This window comes from Pan troglodytes, chromosome 9 (assembly GCF_028858775.2).
Source record: "Pan troglodytes isolate AG18354 chromosome 9, NHGRI_mPanTro3-v2.0_pri, whole genome shotgun sequence".
Lineage (NCBI taxonomy): Eukaryota > Metazoa > Chordata > Mammalia > Primates > Hominidae > Pan > Pan troglodytes.
The window spans coordinates 85,122,135-85,143,697 of record NC_072407.2 but is presented as its reverse complement, the minus strand read 5'-3'; the positions used below and the strand labels follow the sequence as shown (position 1 = coordinate 85,143,697).

The 21,563-nt window shown below is 39.1% G+C and overlaps 1 long non-coding RNA gene across 2 annotated transcripts in view; it reads right to left on the bottom strand.

Annotated features, from left to right (window-relative positions):
• Positions 1–7,108: 7,108 nt before the first annotated feature.
• The window catches only part of LOC100610822 (uncharacterized), a 35,582-nt gene continuing 21,127 nt past the window's right edge, over positions 7,109–21,563 (bottom strand). The window contains exon 4 of one of the 2 annotated variants that reach the window (XR_672992.5): positions 7,109–8,139. This is a non-coding gene — a long non-coding RNA (uncharacterized LOC100610822). Of the gene's footprint in view, positions 8,140–17,306; positions 17,581–21,563 lie in introns of those variants that run through there. The other variant, XR_672993.5, reaches the window with a different exon arrangement.

Here is a 21,563-nt window from a genome sequence, read left to right as displayed (position 1 = left end):
GCCTCAGACTCCTGAGTAGCTGGGATCACAGGTGTGCATCACCACATCCAGCTAATTTTTGTATTTTTAGTAGAGACAGGGTTTCACCATATTGCCCAGGCTGTTCTTGGAACTCCTGGCTTCAAGTGATCTGCCTGCCTCGGCCTCCCAAAGTGCTGGGATTATAGATGTGAACCAGTGCACCCAGCCTGCATTATTCTTTTTAATGGCTCCGTAGGATTACATTTTATGGATAGACTGCAGTTTACATAACCATTACCCTGTTGATAGACATTTTGGCTATTTCCCATCTTTTGGGATGCTTATGTTATGATACTGCAATGAATATTCTTTGTATATATCTTTGCATGTGTATTTCTGTAGGATAAATTAAAAATGCTGGGTCAAACTTTTGGTCATTCTTGATAAATATTAAGAAGTTATTCTCTAGGCCAAACTTGGTGGCTCATGCCTATAATCCCAGCACTTTGGGAGGCTGAAGCGAGGGCAGATGGCTTGAGGTCAGGGGTTTGAGACCAGTCTGGCCAACATGGCAAAACCTTGTCTCTACTAAAAATACAAAAATTAGCCAGGCGTGGTGGTATACACATGTGATTCCAGCTACTCGGGAGGCTGAAGCACGAGAATTGCTTGAAACTGGGAGGCAGAAGTTGCCGTGAGGTGAGATCAGGCCATTGCACTATAGCCTGGGTGACAGAGTGAGACCCTGTCTCAAAAAAAAAAAAAAAAAAATCTGTTATCTAAAATGATGGTTCCAATTTGTCCTCCTATAAACTTTGAGAATGTTTCCCCACATCCTGGCCAAAATAATTTATGGTCAAACTTGTTGATCTTTGCCAAACTGATGAAAGCTAATATCTTAGTTTTAATTTGCACATCTCTTATTTTAAGTGAACATCTTTTTCATGTGTTTTAAAGTCAGTTATAGACTGGGCACGGTGGCACACGCCTGTAATCCCAGCACTTTGGGAGAGCAAGGTGAGTGGATCACCTAAGGTCAGGAGTTCAAAACCAGCCTGGCCAACATGGTGAAACCCCGTCTCTACTAAAAATATAAAAATTAGCCAGGCGTGGTGGCACACACCTGTAATCCCAGCTACTTGGGAAGCTGAGGCATGAGAATCTCTTAAACCCGGGAGGTGGAGGCTGCAGCGAGCCAATATTGTGCCACTGCACTCCAGCCTGGGTGACAGTGCAAGACTTCGTCTCAAATTAAATAAAAAGTCAGTTATAGATCTTTTGTTCAGAAAGTTTGCTATAACCTAATCCAATCACAGAAAACGTCAGAAGCTGATAGAACGGGGTGGTAAACATGGAACATGCTGTTTGACTACGGAGATGCAAGATGAAGGAGACAGGATCCCTGCAATATAAAGATTGGTCATTAAAATTATTTAGGCAAGAAATGTTGACTCATAATCAGAACTGTGTTTTGAGAAGCTCTGGACAGTGTGGAAGATGGAATGGAAGTGGCAAGACTAGAGGGAGTGAAAAAAATTAGTTAAAAGGTCGTTGCAATCCTGAACTGAGGATTCAGGAAAGAATGAAAATTATGAAACCAATTGGAAAAGCATTGCAGAAGCCAAATCAAAAGAACTTGATGACATAATAAATGTCGGGTAAGGAGAGAGAGAAATTACTTAGGCAAATGAATGGCTTAAAAAGAAAGCGAATACATGGTAGGGAATTTGCTCTCTGACATTACTAAACACCTACTAAGTAAGGGTTTATGTTAGTTATGTATACATTTATGTATATGGAAATCAAATGAGTGAAAATAAACACATTGCATTTATGCAATTTCACAGCATCTTTATTAGGGAAATATTATAATCTATTTAAGTATGAAAAAATTAGAAAAGTAACATGTGCAAGATAAAAAAACTATTAGATTTCTCCAAAACATTCATATCAGAATGCAAAGTCAGACATCTCTAATAGGATAACCAATGATTTTTATTTTATTTTATTTTATTTTAGAGGCAGGGTCTCACTATGTTGCCCAGGCTGGTCTTGAATTCCTGGGCTCAAGTGATCCTCTCACCTCAGCCTCCTAAAGTGCTGAGATAATAGGTATGAGCCACCACACCTGGCCACCAATGCTGTTTATACTAGTTCAAATTACCTAGATTTAAAGAAAACATTCAGGGAGAAAAATTATCTTACATCATGCAGGATGCAAAATGCCCACAACACTTGCACCAGGAATTATTCCCCGAGCTATCAGATCATCAGTTTAATTTAAACATGGCAATTCTCAGAGGAACCCATTATAACTCACAGCTGTCTCTAATTCTGAATTGACCAGGGTTACCCTCTTTATAGAAAAATCACTCTTCTCCTCTTGTCATTTTTCTGCAACTCATTTGGGAAAACACAGCAAATTGTATTAAGACTTTTGATACTGTAAATTTAGTCCTATTCAAATGCTGCATTAAAATGCCTTATCAAGAAGATAATATCTTCATTAAATATATTGATGGTTAAATAGGATGAGGATTTTGAACACATGATTAACATAACTATTAATACTTTGGAAGAGTAGTGGACTGTTGCCCATTTTAAAAAAAGGTTGATTATTTGGAAATGGATATTATAATCGTGTCTGTAAAAGCAGACTTTGTATCATCGCCTATCTTGGATAAATAAAATATTTCTATTTCACTTGTAACATTTATCAACATTTATCAACTTCCTTCCATATGTGTTATTAGTTTTATTCCCAGGCTTTTCAGTCGACAAATACTTTTGTAATGGTAATCAGCTAGTGTTTGCTGAGCCTAGCAAGGTAATTGATTACATAGTTGTTTAGTATATTGTTTCCAAAGCTAGTCATACACTTGATATAATAAATTCCTAAAAAGACAGGTTTTTTTTTTTGTTTTTTTTTTTTTTTGGGTTGAGCCTGGTGGCTAATGCCTCTAATCCTAGCACTTTCGGAAGCTGAGATGGGAAGACTGCTTGAGCCCAGGAGTTCTGTGCTGCAGAAGGCCATGATCCCACCACTGCACTTCAGTGGGAACAGAGCGAGACCTTGTCTCTAATAATAAAGAAAAAAGTACACATTAAACCAAAATGAAAGTATGAATTGATACCATCATTGCTTGGCCACTTTCTGGCAGACTGGAGTTGAAGGCTGTGAGTCAGTCATTAAGGCACATGAAGAAATTAATGAAGACCATGCAGTGGAAATTCATGAATATTTGTCAATGCTTGACAAATTACACTGGTGCTGTGGATAATATGCTAAAGACCATGATGTCTGTTTCTTGAAATGAGTTGTTGCAGAAGTTGGACCCACTTAAACAAGTGAAAGTGGATTTAGTTTCTATGTACACATTAAATTTAAAGTTTTGAGTTTATTTGGCAACTCAAGGAGTTAATACTAAGAAACAGCTAGTAAAGCAGGAAGGAATGGGAAAGAATCAGAATATATATGAACACAGTCAAGGAAATAACAGAAAAAGGCTGGCAAGCTGGACAGAGGTACATCTTCAACATTTGTAAAAAATGACCTCTGGGAACTGAAACCTAAAAATGCATCATAAAACTGTAGGGACTAAACTCTCCGGTTACTTAATAAGTTAGTAAAAGCTGGGTGCAGTGGATCATACCCGTAATCCTAGCATTTTGGGAGGCTGTGATCCCAGCACTTTGGGATTGCTTGAGCCTCGGAGTTTGAGACCATCCTGATTAACATGATGAGACTCTGTCTCTACAAAAATTAGCTGGGTGTGGTGGTGCACGCCTGTAATTCCAGCTATTTGGGAGGCTGAGGCACAACAGTTGCTTGAACCTGGAGGTTGCAGTGAGTGGAGACTGTGCCACTACACTCTAGCCTGGGTAACAGGGTGAGACCCTGTCTCAAAAAACAAAAAAAAAAGTTGTCAGTAGAGGCCTAGCACAGTGGCTCACGCATGTAATCCCAGCCTTTGGGAGGCTGAGGCAGGAGAATCACTTGAACCCAGGAGTTCAAGACTGGCCTGGACAACATAAGGAGACCCTGTCTCTACAAAAAATGGAGAAAATTAGCCAGACATGATGGCACGTGCCTGTAGTCCCAGCTGCTGGAGAGGCTGAGGCAGGAGGATCAGTTGAGCCTTGGAAATCAAGGCTGCAGTGAGCTTTGATGGTGCCATTGCACTCCAGCCTGGGAAACAGAGTGAGACCGTGTCTCAAAAGACAAAACAAAAAACAAGAAACAAACAAAAAGCTGTCAATAAACAAAAAAGTAAACATTTAATTTTTGGTTTTGATGTATACATATTCAAAAAGTATGTCATTTTTTCACAAAATAAATAATTATGTGGCAGTGCAAGGTTTAAATGTCTACTGTATTGAATTCATATGTAAATTTGCTGTTTAAATTTTTGTTTGTTTGTTTTTGAGACAGGGTCTGGTTCTGTCACCCAGACTGGAGGGCAGTGGCATGAGCATGGCTCACTGCAACCTTGACCTCCTTGGTTTAATTAATCCTCCTATCTCAGCCTCCCAGATAGCTTGGGCTAAAGGCACATGCCACCATGCCCAGCTAATTTTTGTATTTATGTGTTTAATTTTTTTGTAGAGATGCGGGTTTCACCATATATTGCCCAGGCTGGTCTCCAACTCCTGGGCTCAAGCGATCCGCCTGCGTTGGCCTCCCAAAGTGCTAGGATTACAGGCATGAGCCACTGGTCCCAGCTACTTGAGAGGCTGAAGTGGAAGGATCTCTTGACCCCAGGAGGTTTAAGGCTGCATTCAGCCATGTTTGTGCCACTGCACTTCAGTCTGGGCAACAGAGTCAGATTCTGTCTCAAAAAAGAAAAAACAAAACAAAAGCAAAAACAAAAACAAACCAAAACAAACAAACAAAAAACCCAAAATTAACTCACAGAAACGTTAATAAGCAACATTCAAGCTAACAATGACCAGTTTGGAAACATAATGAAGAAAATAACTTTATCAACAATACCAACAAAAAAGATAAATGTCTAGAAATACATTGATAAGAAGTACACAAGATCTATATTAAAGTATTAAGTGACACAAACAATTTAAACCATTAGAAAGGTTGCTAAGCCTGAGCCACATTGCCCAGCCAGGAAAGAGACTTTCCAAAAGAGTTGTCCATTTCTATGAGCTTCTCCAGAGAAGGGAGTGAATCTTCATTACTTCCCCAGAGACGGGAGTGGATCTTCATTATCCATGTTTTCTAGGGTCCCTCACAGTACCTGACAAAGAGCAGGGTTTGTGGAGTGAATTGAATAAATTGAATGGCTGACATGGGAGGTAGTGAGTTCTCTACCACTGGAAGTAGCCAGGAAATTGTAGTGAAACTGAGAATGCAACGGGTTAGAGACTCTTGATTATATTTACGGTCTCTTCTAATAAACTATGATTCTTATATTCTAAGATTTCCAAGAAGTTTCCAAATCTTTAGAATAATATGATTAACCTTTCTCTGCCACATATTTGACCTCCAAAATATATCTCCCATCTCCCTACTTCTCTCTACCTCTACTGCCACTCTCTTAGCTCAAGATACCATCTTTTGTTACTGGACACCTAAATGATTTTCTTGATTCCACCTTTGCAGCCAATGTAATCTTTTGATGTTGTAATCAGATTAGATTTAAGCAGGAGGGCTCTCCTGCTTAAAATCTCTTAATAGAAATCAGTGAAATAAAAAACAGGCAGGAAGAAGTAAATTACATGCTGTTTAAAAATTATATAAATTGCTTACCTGAGAAAAACAAGAGAATCAACTGAAAAACTATTATAAACAAGAAGAGAATTTAGTTCAGTGGTTGGATTACAGAATTAACTCACAGAATGACTGGTCTCAGTGGCTCATGCCTGTAATCCCAGCACTTTGGGAGGCCAAGGCAAGAGGATTGCTTAAGCCCAGGAATTTGAGACTAGCCTGAGCAATATAGTGAGACCTCATCTTTATAAAAATTAAAACAAAAAAATTTGCTAGGCATGGTGGTGCACGCCTGTGGTCCCAGCTACTTGGGAGGCTGAAGTGTGAGGATCTCTTAAGCCCAGGAGGTTAAGGCTACATTCAGCCATGTTTGTACCACTATACTTCAGTCTGGGCAATAGAGTGAGATCCTGTCTCAAAAAAAAAAAAAAAAAAAAAAAAAAGCAAAAGCAAAAACAAAATAAACCAAAACAAACAAAAAACCCAAAATTAACTCACAGAAAGGTTAATAAGCAACATTCAAGCAAACAATGACCAGTTTGGAAACATAATGAAGAAAATAGCTTTATTAACAATACCAACAAAAAAGATAAATGTCTAGAAATAAATTGATATATGCACAAGATCTATATTAAAGTATTAAGTGACACAAACAATTTGAACCATTAGAAAGGTAGCCCTTGGACAGGTGCAGTGGCTCACTTTGGGAGGCCGAGACGGGCAGATCACCTGAGGTCCAGAGTTCGAGACCAGCTTGCCCAACATAGCAAAATTGTCTCTACTAAAAATGCAAAAATTAGTGGGACGTGGTAGTGCATGCCTATAGTCCCAGCTACTCAGGAGGCTGAGGCAGGAGAATCACTTGAACCTGGGAGGCGGAGGTTGCAGTGAGCTGAGATTGTACCACTGCACTCCGGCCTGGGTAACAGAGTGAGACTCTGCCAGAAAAGAAAAGAAAAGAAAAGAAACAGAGAAAAAGATAGGAAGGCTCAACTTTTTTTTTTTCTGAGGCAGGGTCTCACTTTGTCACCCAGGCTGGAGTGCAATGGCACAATCTCAGTTCACTGCAGCCTTGACCTCCTGCCTCAGCCTCCCAAAGTGCTAGGATTACAGACAGGTGTGAGTCACTGCACCTATCCGGAAAGCTCAACTTTATAAATAGAATCTATAACTTAAGCTCTCCTAATAAAAATCTAAATAGAATTTTGTCTTGGAATTAGATAAGCTGATTCCCAAATTTATATGAAAAATTAAATAAGAATAGAAATATATATTCCAAAAATAAATAAGAAGATCTACCAAATATTAAAACATTTTAAAGTTACAATAACTAAAAGAGAAAAGAGTTCAGTGATCCAAAAAAACCCACAAAAATGAAATCAAATACACATAGGAATTTAATCTATTATAAAGGTCTCATTTCAAATTATTGAGGAAAGATGGTTTATTTAATAACTGTTACATAAAAATCAGGATATCCATCTGGGAAAAAAATTAGCTTAGAGCCGCACTGCATACTCAATGCTCAAAATAAACTCCAGATAAATAAATTATTTAATCATTATTTTTAAAGTACTTATAGAAAAGAGGAGACATTTTAGAATGTCAGAGTGAGGAAGAGGAAGAAATAAGCTGGCATTATTTACAAATGATATAGTTATATACATAGAAAATCCAAAAGAATCTACAGATAAATTATTAGAATTAAAAAGTGAATTTAAGAAGGTTGCTGGATAAAGGACCAATATGCAAATCAGATATATTTCTACATACCAACAACAAACAGTTAGAAAACTTTTTTTAAAAGATACAATTTCCACAGCATCTGAAGTTTCAAATAGGAATAAGTTCACACAAAGAAAAAGTACACAACCTGTACATAGAAAACTATAAATCTTACTGAGAGAAATTAAGGAAGAACTCAAGTTGTCTCTGCAGCCTGTTCCCAGAAGTGCTGCTGCTTGTCGTGAGCATATGGCTTCGAGGTTATGCCACAGAGTTGGAGTGCTGCCCTTGCAGACTCTGAGGGCCCATGGTTCCAGTGGGTGGCCTTGATGTGCTCCATGGCATCTGAAGGTGGTGTTCCTATTGATGATGATGTGTCTGGACTGGAGATGTAGGTCATAATGGCTGCATGAAAGGGACTGGACCCATAGAATACACTACTCCAAAAGGAAGCTTCTGGCACCAAAGAAGACCCTAATTTAGTCTCCTCCATCACCAACAAGTGAATAGTGGGCTGCATCTGTGAAGAGTACAACAGTGCTGTCCTCTAGTTTTTGGCTGCACAAAGGTGAGACCCAGCAATGCCCTAACTGTGAAATCCATTACCATCTGGTGCCCCGCCAGTTGACCCACTGAGACTCTGCACTAAATTGCTCAAAATGCGCTGTAAAGTTTCTTCTTTCCAATAAAGACTAGACATTGAATTGGCTCCTTCTCCCCCAACCCACCTGAAAAAAAAGAAGAACAACTAAATTAAGGAAAGGCTGTACCATATTCATGGATTGGAAGACCCAATGACACTAAAGATACTGCTTCATCTCAGATTATCTACAGATTCAATGCAATTCCAATCCAAATTCCAAGAGGACTTGGTTTATAAGACTCCATAAAGTGATTCTCAAATTTATAGAAACATGAAAAGGACCCAGAATGGAAAATAAACTTTTGAAAAGGAACAAGGTAGGAGTAATTGTCCCATTGAATATCAAGACTTATAAAGCTATAGCAATTAAGTCAGTATGGTAATGTTGCAAGGATAGAAAATACTAAGCCCAGAAATGAACTTCCATAAGGACATCTAATTTATGACAAAAATGACACTTCAGAACAGTAGGAAAAAGTTTTTCAATAAATGATGCTGAGTTATTAGATATCCAAGTGCTAAAAATGAAAAGATAATACAAAAACTCCAGGTGTACTATATTCCTAAATATGAAGGATAGAACAACACACCTTATAGGAGATAACACAGGAGCGTATCCACCTTGAGACGATGAAAAGTTCCTACACATAACCCAAAAAAGCACAATAAAGGAAAAGACTGATAACTTGATTACATGAAAATGAAGAGCTTTATTCATCAAGAGATAGCATTAGGAAAATGAAAAAGCAAACCAGAGTGAGAGAAGATATATGCAACACATATAATCTACTAGGACTCATATCCCTAGTATACAAGAAAAACAGCTACAAATCATAAGAAAAAGTCTAAAAAATCTAATTTTATAAGTGGGCAAACGTCTTGAACAGGCACTTTATAAAAGAAGATATCCAAATGGCCAATGAATGTCAGTATTCAGGGAAATGTTAATTAAAACAACAATGAAATATGACTGTGCACCCACTCAAGAGGACAGACAATCCCAATTGTTGGTGAAGACATGGAACAACAGCTCTCATACATTGCTAATGGGAAGGTAAATTGGTATAACCAATCGGGAAAACTCTCTGTATTAGCTATGGAAGTTGAATATATACATTCCTACAACCCAGCAATTCTACTCCTAGGAATGTACTGGATAAGAATGCATGAATATGTGCATCAGGAGACATAAACAAGCATATTTATAGCAGCACTCAGCATTATTCATAGCAGCAAAAAACTGGAAACAACTAACATCATTATAAACAGTAGAATGAATAAATAAAAGCTGGCATATTTTTACAACAGAACACTACAGTGGAACAATAAACACACAACAACATATTAAGCTAAAGAAGTCAAATATAAAATAATATTACTACATAAATGATTTGATTCTTAAAGTTCAAAAACAAGCAAAAATTAAACTATCATGTTTAGAAACTTATGTGGTAAAATTAGAAAGAAAAGCAAGAAGTTATTACCATAAATTCAGGATGGCGGTTATGTGTTGATGGGAGTGAGGGGGCACAAGGGGACTATGAGGATGCTACCTTTTTTTTTTTTTTTTTTTTTACAAACCCCTGTGTTGAGGGCTGACTGAATAGATCACAGCGAGGGAGCTGCTCGGCTATGTATGAAACCCCAACCCAAAAGCACATTTCTTGATATTGGTGGTGGTTACATGTGCTTGTTTTTGATCATTTATTGAGTTATATATTTTTGTCTGGTCAATTTTTCTGTATATGCATTACACTTAGCAATTTGAAAAAAATTTTTAAAATCCTCTCTCTAGAGAGACAGCAAATATGGCAAAATGTCAACAATTGCTGCAATAAGATGAAGGGAATATGAGTATTCTACTATTCTCCAACTTTTCTGTACATTTGAACATTTTTTTTAAAGTTGGAGAAAAACCTCTTTTGATCTAAATTCTCCTGTGGCCGGTGACCCATTTCAAATCCCTTACCCTTACAGCAAATTCCTTGAAAGTGTTGTCTACACTCTGAATCTCCAGTTTCTTTTCTCCAACTCTCTCCTGAACATATTCCTACCCAGGTTTCATCTCCACTATAGCAGTGAAACTGCTCTTCTCAAGGTCATCGATAACTTCCCCATGGCTAAATCAAATGAACATGTGTTGGGCCGGGCACTGTGGCTCGTTCCTGTAATCCCAGCAGTTTGGGAGGCTGAGGTGGGCGGATCACTGGAGGTCAGGAGTTGGAGACCAGCCTGGCCAACATGTCAAAACCCCATCTCAACTAAAAATACAAAAATTAGCTGTGTGGGGGGGCACACGCCTGTAATCCCAGCTACCCGGGAAGCTGAGGCAAGAGAATTGCTTGAACCTGGTAGGTGGAGTTTGCAGTGAGCTGAGATCATGCCACTGCACTCCAGCCTGGGTGACAGAGTGAGACTCTGTCTCAAAAAACAAACAAATAAAAAACAGATGATCATGTTTCAGTCCTCATCTTTATTTACCATCTGCAGCATTTTACATGGTTGCTTTCTCTTCTCCCTGAAATATTTTCCAGCTTTCAGGACATGTGCCTAATTTTTCTTTTACTTTTCCCAATGGTCCTTGTCATTCTCCTTTCCTGGTCTTCTCCCTGACCTTTAAATATTAAAGTGGCCCAGGATTTTGTTCCTGGGCAGCACATGGACACCTCAAACCTTTACTTAAATGTAAGTTTTTCAGTGAAGCCTTATCTGGCCACTCTTACCTAAAATTACAGTCCTACACTTCTTAACTCCTTTCCTTGGTTTGTTATAGTCTCCTTAGCACTATCTAAAATTACTATTTTACTTATTTATTTTGTTTATTTCCTATCTTCCCCACTAGAATATAACTTTCAAGAGGGAAAGATTGTTATGTTTTGTTACTGCTCCATGTCCAGCATCTAGAATAGTGCCTGGCACATATTAGGCACTCAGTTAGTGTTTGTCGAATGCATAATGAGTTGTACTTAAAGTAAAATCTATAGTCCTAGTTTACAAAACCCTGCTTAACTTGTCTTCTGCCAACCTCTCTACTCTCCTTTCATTTCTCTAAACCTATCAAGCTCTTCTCCAACTCAGAGGCCTTGCATTTAACCTTTCCCCTGCTGAGAAACCTTTCCTGGCTCTTCACATAACTGGCTTCTCATTCTTCAGGACTCAGTTTAAATATTCTCTCCTCAGAAAGGTCCACTCTGACCACCCCATCTCTCTTTGCATCCCTCTCTGACCAATTACACTATCCAGATACAGTTTCTTTATAGTACTTGTCACAATTTTCTTGTTCCTTATCTGATGACATGTTTTTTGGTCTGCCTATCCTGGTGGAATGTAAGTCTGCCGGTCTTTCTCAGCAATATATCCCCAAGATCTAACACAGGCCTGGAACATAGTTGTTGCTCAATAAATGGCTATTAAATGAATGAATAAAGGCATATGTAAATAAATGAGCAAAACAACTTTCTCAGTGCTTAGGGCAGGGTTTGAATATACATAAAGAACCAATGCCATCACTCTGTATCCAGAAGAAGACAAAGGGGATTTGTTCTGATGCATCAAGAGCTCAAGAATGAAATATTCAGCATTCCTTTAGAGCCAACTGCCTTGCAAGATTCTTTTTCCCTCTAAATAGTCTGACCAGTTACTGAGGTATAAAGAGCAAATGTGGAAATAGTCCACCTGCACCAAATGGATGCATTTGATGTACTAATCAGAGATGGCCTGAAATGGTTGGTTATGGACAATTAAGGACAGCTGGCCTTTGAGATCCTTTAATGTGTGCTTGAAGCAATAATGGCTGTGTGGGAAGAGAAGTGGGAAGGTGGCTTCCTAGTTAGGGACAAAGTACATGGTGTATTCTACCCACTTCTCCATTTATTATTATTATTATTATTATGTGTACAAGAGCAGGTTTTACAGCAAATTAAGGTCAAGCTTAAAGGAAAAAGAAGACACAAAAGATAAAAATGCAATGTGGAGGCCAGGCACGGTGGCTCACGCCTGTAATTCCAGCACTTTCGGAAGCCAAGGTGGGCAGATCACCTGAGGTCAGGAGTTCGAGACCACCCTGACCAAAATGGAGAAACCCCGCCTCTACTAAAAATACAAAATTAGCTGGGCGTGGCGGTGCATGCCTGTAATCCCAGCTACTTGGGAGGCTGAAGCAGGAGAATCGCTTGAACCCAGAAAGTGGAGGTTACGGTGAGCCAAGATCGCAGCATTGCACTCCAGCCTAGGCAGGAGTTAAACTCTGCCTCAAAAAAACAAACAAAAAAGCAATGTGGAGTGCAGAAGTTGTAGAGGCAGAGCACCCCTATATTGCTTTTGTGAGAAGGAGGATCCATTAGGGGCCAGGCATTTCACTTACATGAACCCACTGAATCTTTATAATAACCCATCATAGAATGTATGTGTGTCATTCCCATTTAACAGATGAGGGAATGGAGGTTTAGAGATGTGAAGGATCTGTTCAAGTTCACACAGAAAGTGAGTAGCAACCTCTTTGAAATCCTGATCTCTCTGATGCCAGAGCTTGTGCTTTTTCCACCATACCTGATACTCTGCCCCCTCTTCCTCCCAATGAACAGCCCAGAACCCCCATACTATGAAGCCTAAGATGATTGCCACAGTTTCCTCTGCAATGCCACCTTGTGACATATTTCTTTCCATACTAGCATAGTGCCTGGAACATAGCTGGCTCTTCAATAAAAGAATCTATTGAATAAAATAATGAAAGAATGAACATATGAACAAAGAAGATATTTTAAACAATGTGACTTTCCTTGTGAATCACATACTGAGAGTCAAAACACTTAGTTCCTAGGGGTCTTTCTCCCCACTGCAGTTCACCAGGAATGGACATTTCTTCAAGAATAGCACAAAGACCTGGCAAAAGAAGGCTATAGTCATTCTGGTGTTGTGTCTCCTCTGTCCTGCTTTGGGGAGCACTCTGGTTGTAAAGCCCACAGGGTTATCTTCTGATGGTGTAGTAGTTGTCAATAGCAATAGCTAGCACCTATTGAACACATGCCATGGGCTAAGCACAGTGGTGAACCCTTTTAAAAATTTTTATTTAATTCTCTCTCTCTTTTTTTTTTTTTTTTTTTGAGACGGAGTCTTGCTCTGTCACCCAGGCTGGAATGCGGTGACATGATCTTGGCTCACTGCAACCTTCGCCTGCCGGGTTCAAGCAATTCTCTTGCCTCAGCCTCCCAAGTAGCTGGGACTACGGGTGCACACCACCACGCCCGGCTAATTTTTTGTATTTTAGTAGAGACAAGGTTTCACCGTGTTGCCCAGGCTGGTCTCGAACTCCTGAGCTCAGGCAATCCACCTGCCTCTGCCTCCCTAAGTGCTGGGATTACAGTCGTGAGCCACTGCGCCTGGCTAATTCTCTTTTTTCTTTACTTTATTTAATCCTCCAAAGCCTGAGAGAGAGGCACGTCTATTGTCTCAGTTTCACAGGTAAGAGAAGGGAGGTTTTGGCTTGTCTAAAAATAGCAACTGCCAATTTGTAAGACAAATACTGTAAAGTCTCTTCTCTCTTTTTTCTCTTCTTTCCTTTCTTTCTTAAGATGTAAAAATATAATCCCTACACAAACTCATTCTTTGAAAATAGAGGCACCAGCAAAAGGTTTGTGCAGTCATCCAAAATTCAGGAATCCATAAGACATTGTATTTTCCCTGGTGAATGTGGTAGGACAGGACTGCTCTCAGAAAGAAATATTGCTTTTATAGATGAGAATGCATTGAATTTTATATCAAAGAGCCTAGTTTGAGTCCTAGCTCCATGAGTGAGTGTGGGTACTGGCCGGCATTAACCTTGAAGAGCCTTAGCTTTCTCGCATATGAAATGGAGATAATACAAATTCTTTCCCCATAAGATTCTACTAAGGGTCAAAAGAAATAATATGATTTGGATAGAGTGAACCAGTCTACAAATGCGGTCTATTCTTCTTCTGTTTGGAGAACTCTCTAAGATCAGGGTCCACCATGCAGCCCCAGTAGAGTGTTCCTTGCCATCCCCGCTACTAAAAGTAACCTTGTGTCCAGGACTGGATACAACAGTGCTGAGATTAACAGCAGCTGTTTCTGAACAGTTTTTAGTTCTTCCTTTTTTTTTTTTTTTTTTTTTTGAGATGGAGTCTCGCTCAGGCTGGAGTGCAGTGGCGCGATCTCAGCTCGCTGCAAGCTCCGCCTCCTGGGTTCCCGCCATTCTCCTGCCTCAGCCTCCCGAGTAGCTGGGACTACAGGCGCCCACCACCATGCCCGGCTAATTTTTGTATTTTTAGTAGAGACGGGGTTTCACCGTGTTAGCCAGGATGGTCTCGATTTCCTGACCTCGTGATCCGCCCGCCTCAGCCTCCCAAAGTGCTGGGATTACAAGATTGAGCCACCGAGTTCTTCCTTCTTATACTGACATTTGTTTGTAGCTGACTGATCCTCCTCATGGAAGAACTGGAGGCAGGAAGTTTTCTGAAGCACAGGACTTGGGTTCCAGGTAGGATACTATATCCAGAGCAATAAAAAGTAGGGTGAAGGAGACAGTGAGTCTGAACATGGCATATTTCTCCATTGACTTATGTCTTGTTTAATGTCTCTGAACAAAGTTTCAGTCTTCCCTCTAGAGATATATACATCTTTTGTTAGAGTCCTAGGTACTTGATATTTTTAATGCTATGATAAATTTTCTATCTTTAAAACTTTAAAAAACTATTTGTAGCGGATATATAAAAATGCAATTGATTTTTCCATATTTCCTTGTATTCAATAAACTTTCTAAGTTTCTAATAAGTCTAATAATGTATATATAGTGGTTTTTAGATTTTGTTTCTTCCTTTTCAATCCTTAATACTTTTTATTTATATGAATTTTGTTTTACTGAGCTGGCTAGGACCTCCAGGACAATGGTAAATAAAGAAGTCTCTTATTCTTGGTCTCAAAAGGATTTTTTTTTCTTTTTTTTTTTTTTGAGACGGAGTCTCGCTGTGTCGCCAAGGCTGGAGTGAAGAGGCGCAATCTCAGCTCACTGCAACCTCCACCTCTTGAGTTCAAGTGATTCTCGTGCCTCAGCTTCCCGAGTAGCCGGGGGTACAGGCATGCACCACTACGCCTGGCTAAGTTTTGTATCAAAAGGAAATTTTTCATTCTTTATTAAGTATAATGATATACTTTTAAGAGATACTCTTTATCAATTAAAAAAGCTCTGCTTTTTTAGCCGTATTTTTATAGATACCCATTATCAGTTTAAGAAATCTACACTCAATTTGCCAAGAGTTTTATTTTTAATGAATAAATGTCAAACAATTTTTTTTCTATATCTATTGAAATGACCCTATGTGTTTATGCCTTCAACCAGTTAAGGTGTAAATTACAGTTTTGTTTTGTTTTTTTTTTTTGAGGCAGAGTCTTGCTCTGTCGCCCAGGCTGGAATGCAGTGGCACGATCTTGGCTCCCTGCAACCTCCTCCTCTCCGGGTTCCAGCGATTCTCATGCCTCAGCCACCCGATTAGCTGGGACTACAGGCGCCCGCCACCACGTCCGGCTAATTTTTTATATTTTCAGTAGAGACGGAGTTTCACCATGTTGGCCAGGCTGGTCTCCAACTCCTGACCCCAGGTGATCTGCCCGCCTCGACCTCGCAAAGTGCTGGGATTACAGGCGTGAGCCACAGTGCCTGGCTGTAAATTACATTTTTAATTTTTAAAAATATTAAATGAAACTTGTATTTCTGATATACTTGGTTATGATATATACTTTGAATTTGGTTTACTAGTATTTTATTTATGATCTTTGTACCCAGGTTCAAAAGTGACAACAGTCTATATATCTCATTTACTTTGCAAAGTGAGTTTTACCATCTCCATTGTATTTGTGACGTCAAAGAGGTTGAATAACTTGCCAAGGTCATGTATACCTAATTGGTGGCTACGCCAGGCCTGGAAGTCAGGTCTGTCTAAACATGAAGTTGGCTTGTGTCCTCTTAATGAATAAATGTCAAACAATTTTTTCTCTGCATCTATTGAAATGACCCTATGTGTTTATGCCTTTAATCAGTTAGGGTATAAATTACATTTTTTGTTGTTGTTGTTGAGGTGGAGTCTCACTCTGTCACCCAGGCTGGAGTGCAGTGGCACCATCTTGGCTCCCTGCAACCTCCACATAGCTTCCATGAACATTTATATTTATTAAGTCTTCAAAACTCACTGCCCGGCTCCTGAATGTTTCCAAAGCATAGGACTGTGGCTGTGGGTGGTGGCTAACACCTCTAATCCCAGCACTTTTGGAGGCCAAGGCAGGTGGATTGCTTAAGGCCAGGAGTTCAAGAGCAGCCTGGGCAACATAGTGAAACCCTGTCTCAAAAAAAAAAAAAAAAAAAGTCATAGGATTGAGGGAAGTAGCATGATAAGCATGATAGCAACAGATAGTCTGGAGAGGCTGTGTTGATGATCTGATTCATCAAAGTCAACAATAAATAATTCATCCGCATTTGAGCAAAAAATATGAACCAAGAGCCTAATTAGCTATCCAGGCAATTCCATAGAAATCAATTTTGCAAGTAAGTATGAAAAAGAGAAAAACATAGTAATATATTCTAGTTGAAAAATATGCCATGAGATCATTTAGTTTACCAAGGGTAATCCAAATAACAGGAATATAATGAGTCAAGCTAAAAATATGGCTCCAGCTAAGTACTGTATGTCCTGAAAATTTGTTAGAGTAAAGGAAACTATGGGTTACATTCAGGCCGACTTGAGGAAAAAATCTTAAAAACACTTCAGCTCTTTGATCTGAATAAACAGAAAACATTGTTAAGGTAGAAGAAGGATTCCCAAGGCAGTGTAAAAAAATGCATTCATACTTGTTATTCTTTTTTTTTTTTTTTTAACTCAGAGGAATGTGTTGAACTGATTTAGTAGGCTGTAGAGCATGAGATACTAAAGGGGTCATGTCTCCATTCATTGAGGAGTCCCCAGTGGTGTCTGCAAAAAGCTTTGGAAAGCAGAGTGTAAATCTGTGATTCTTGACATTTTTCACACTTTACCCAAAGGACTTTTACAGACACTTGCTCATAAGTTATCTCATGAAGGTAATCTTCATCTTCCTTAAGTTAATGATGCTTATCGCCCGTTTTATTTTCCGTTATCTAGCAGACACTGTAAACAATTTATCTCTCCCTTTTCTGGGTTCTTGTCAAACCTTGCTGTATTAGTCAGGGTACGCTAACTCTTGCAACAAACAATTCTCACATCTTAATGATTTAACACAATAAGAGTTTATTTCTGGCTCACATCACAGTTCAATGCACGTTGGAAGTAGTGGGAGGAGAGAAGAGCTCTGTGCACCTAATGGTTCTGCTGAATCCTCCGGCAGATGAAGGAAGAATGAGAGCACGAAGAATGGAAAGGAAAGTTTTATGGGCCAGGGCTGGAGGTGGTATTGATCATTTCTTTCCATATTTCAATGGCTAGAACACAGTAATGTGGCTGCACCTAACTGCAAAGGAGGCCAGGAAATATAGTCCTGTGTGCTAAGGAAGAAAAGGAAAATGCTTTGGTAAACTGCTTAGCCTCTAGTCACTGGTATATTGAGGATTAAACAAACGCTTGTAAAGAGTTTAGCTCAGCATCTCTATGCACATAGTGAGGGGTCAATATGACCATGATACACTCTTCTTCTCAGTGAAGTAGGTATAGCATTAATCATTCTCACTTTGGAGATGGGAAACAGGCTCCAATAGGTTGTTACTTCCCCAAAATTGCACGGTTAGCAAATAGCAGAGCTGGAATTAAATCTAAGTCAATTTTCTTAAAAAGTAGAATGTATTTTGTGTGTGTGTGATTTTTTAAAAATAAAATTTTAAAGGCCGGGTGCGGTGGCTCACGCCTGTAATCCCAGCACTTTGGGAGGCCGAGGCGGGTGGATCACGAGGTCAGGAGATCGAGACCATCCTGGCTAACACGGTGAAACCCCGTCTCTACTAAAAATACAAAAAAAAAAAAAAAAAAAAAAAAAATTAGCCGGGCGTGGTGGTGGGCGCCTGTAGTCCCAGCTACTCGGGAGGCTGAGGCAGGAGAATGGCGTGAACCTGGGAGGCGGAGCTTGCAGTGAGCCGAGATCGCGCCACTGCACTCCAACCCGGGGGACAGAGTGAGACTCCATCTCAAAAAAATAAAATAAAATTTTAAAATCTTTTTTTTCTCTTTTTCTTACTTTTGTGGAGGTGCATATCTTGGTAGAATGTTTCTTGAAGGCACTTGACAAATGTAGATTCTGCCTTTGTATGGACAGGCCATACTCTCAAAGGTTCAGATATACTTAGCTCTTCTGATTTCCTGGAATATCATGTTGTACCTTTCTCATGTCACTCATAAGTGAATCTGGGCCAAGCATTGCTAAAAATTGGATTGTTTATTCCCACTTTATGGCCACAGGTCTTGTTGCTGAGACTACTGATCTCCAAAGTGGAATGTGCTCACTCTAGAGGTATACAAGATAATTCACTGAAGTGTGGTAAGAATTTTCATAGCTTCTACTTACGTTTATCATGAGAAAATTAAGCCCTATTAATCCATATGGATTGAGGTTGGCATCCCCACATTGTCTCTATATTTGATGCTCACATCAGATGAGATACAAATGGAGTTTCTTTCTTTGAGCATTAGTGACATATTGTGGTTCAAAAGGGGATTTACGGATTTTTAAAAACTAACTTTAACAAAATGAAATATTACAAAGTGAATAATTGGTTTTAAAAAATTGCTGGGAAAAAGAAAACCCTGTGAATTGAAGATGATACATAGGATCCCCCACTCTCAAATGGCAGAACCGACACTTTTACTTAGTATGATCCCTTCATCAGTCACATTATGAAGTTAAATACAATGATTAACAAAATCTGACCAGCTGACTCAAAACATCCAAAACTATTAAAAAATCTATTTGAAATACAGTATTAATTTGTATCCACTTAATAACAAGATACAGAAACCTAAGTATATATTTTCCCTGAGATAAAAGTTTATTCATTTTCATTGTATTCCTTCAAAATTTTTGTTTACATTTCATAATGTATATTTTTATATTAGCCCAATAGTGGATGTGTATAACTTATAAAGTAATATACATATATTGGGGGTATATGCTCAAATTAAGTGTACTTAATTTGAGATTATTGATTTAGACAAACAACTCTACCTTTCTCCAGTTGAGAGTTCTAGCCTGTGAACACAGCAGTGATTAGTACCTAATGATCATGCAGTTAAGAATTGGTTGCTATTATTACTATTAGGTTTGGTTCTAAAGCCCAAGAAGGTACAGATGATTCGGATGCAGACATATCATTTATATAGAACCCCCACCATTTTGCCTCAAGTAAACAACATAATCTGTCTCTCTGGAGACAGTTTCTTTGTTTGCAGCTATAAAATTTGCTGCAGTTGTAATGCTGGATCTAAGAGGCTGTCATATTGACTTGAGGAATTCCAGAAAGGCCTCCCTGTAACCCTTTTCTTCTAGTGTGACTTAGGGAAACCCAGAAAGAACTCCCTTAACTCCTCCACCAGCAAAGGCTTCCTTCCTCATTCTCACCTGAAGCCCCATTATTAGCATTTATTCCTGTGAAGGGGACTACCTTCGCTCACGCCCAGAGTTCACCTATTCCATTCTGTTCTCCCAAGCACCTAGTGTAAAACTCAACAACAGCACTTTGACTGTAGGTACAGTCCTTCCTCCATAACTGTGGGGAGTTGGTTCCAGGACTCCCCTCTTTTTTTTTTTTTTTTGAGACAGTCTCTGGCTCTGTTGCCCAGGCTGGAGTAGAGCGGTGCTATCATAGCTGACTGTAACCTCAAACTCTTTCCCCTTGAAATCTGCAGATGTTCAAGTCCCTTATATAAAATGGCATAACAGCCTGGGCACCACAGTGAGACCCCATCTCTACAAAAAAAATTAAAAATTAAAAATTAGCTGGATGTGATGGCACATGCCTGTAGTCTCAGCTACTTGGGAGGCTGAAGCAGGAAGATCACTCAAGTTCAGGAAAGAGTTCGAGGTTACAGTCAGCTATGATAGCACCACTCTACTCCAGCCTGGGCAACAGAGCAAGAGACTGTCTCAAAAAAAAAAAAAAAAAAAAAAAGGTATAATATTTGCATATAACATATGACATCCTCTTGTATACTTTATTATTATTATTACTTTTGAGACAGGGTCTTACTCTGTCACCCAGGCTGGAGTGCAGTGGCGTGATTACAGCTTACTGCAGCCTCGATCTCTGAGGCTCAAGTGATTCTCCCACCTCACTCTCCCGAGTGAGTAGCTGGGACCACAGGCATGCACCAACACACCTGGCTAATTTTTGTATTTTTTGTAGAGACAGGGTTTCATCTTGTTGCTCAGGCTGGTCTCAAACTCCTGGGCTCAAGGGATCCACCCACCTTGGCCTCCCAAAAAGCTGGGATTACAGGCATAAGCCACTGTGTCCAGACTCTCTTGTATACTTTAAACCATCTCTACATTACTTATAATACCTAATACAACGTAAAAGCTATGTAAGTAGTTGTTATACTATATTTTAAAATTTGTATTTTTTAGTTGTTTTATTATTTGTTTTTCCCCAATATTTTATATCCATTTTTGGTTGAATCCATGGATGCAGAACGTGAGGCTAGATGGGCCAGCTGTACTTGTTTATGTGTCTGCCTGCCTGCTGAATACCATGCTTCCGTGGGGATAAATGCTACCTTATTCATAGGCTTCAGAATTAGACAGTGCTGACTATATGATCTTAGGCATGTTGCTAATCCTCTCTTGGCCCATGATCTCATCTATAACATAGGAAAATACTTCATAGAGCTGTTGTGAGCATAAAATGAGACAATATTTTTTAAAAAGTTTGGCTCATTTTAGGTGTTCAACAAAAATTATTGCTATTTTCTCCATCCATCTACCCAACACAATAATAAATGCCTTTTGAATGCCTGTTAAGTGAAAACATCATGAATCAATTTATTTTGTTTAAGTGCTGAGATTGTCTTATAAAATAGAAGTTTTCAATGAATAATGACTATTGGATAGGAAAGTATTTGAAGGAAAAATTTAAAAAATGAATAATGACTAATGTTTCAAGAGTGTTTACTACATCTCAGGTACTGTGGTTATACATTTTTGTTTAATCCTCACGACAACCATATGAAGTAGGTACTCTATAACTAAAATCCCCATTTCACGAACAAGAAAACTGAGGTCTAGTAATTTATCTACAGCTGAGTGGTGAAGTCAAGATTAGATTTCAGTTCTATCTGACTCTAGGACCCATATACTTAACTGTTGTTGTATTGCAGAATACTTAAGGTTTAAACACTCAGTTTTCAGCCCTGCTTAGGGCTGGCTCTGTGTTTTATTGCCAAACTCATAACAAGCTGTATATATTTGGATTAGAGCAAACATTGCCTAGGGCTTTCACAAACACCTCATGGAGACCATCCTGTTCCCTCCCCTACAAGACTGTGC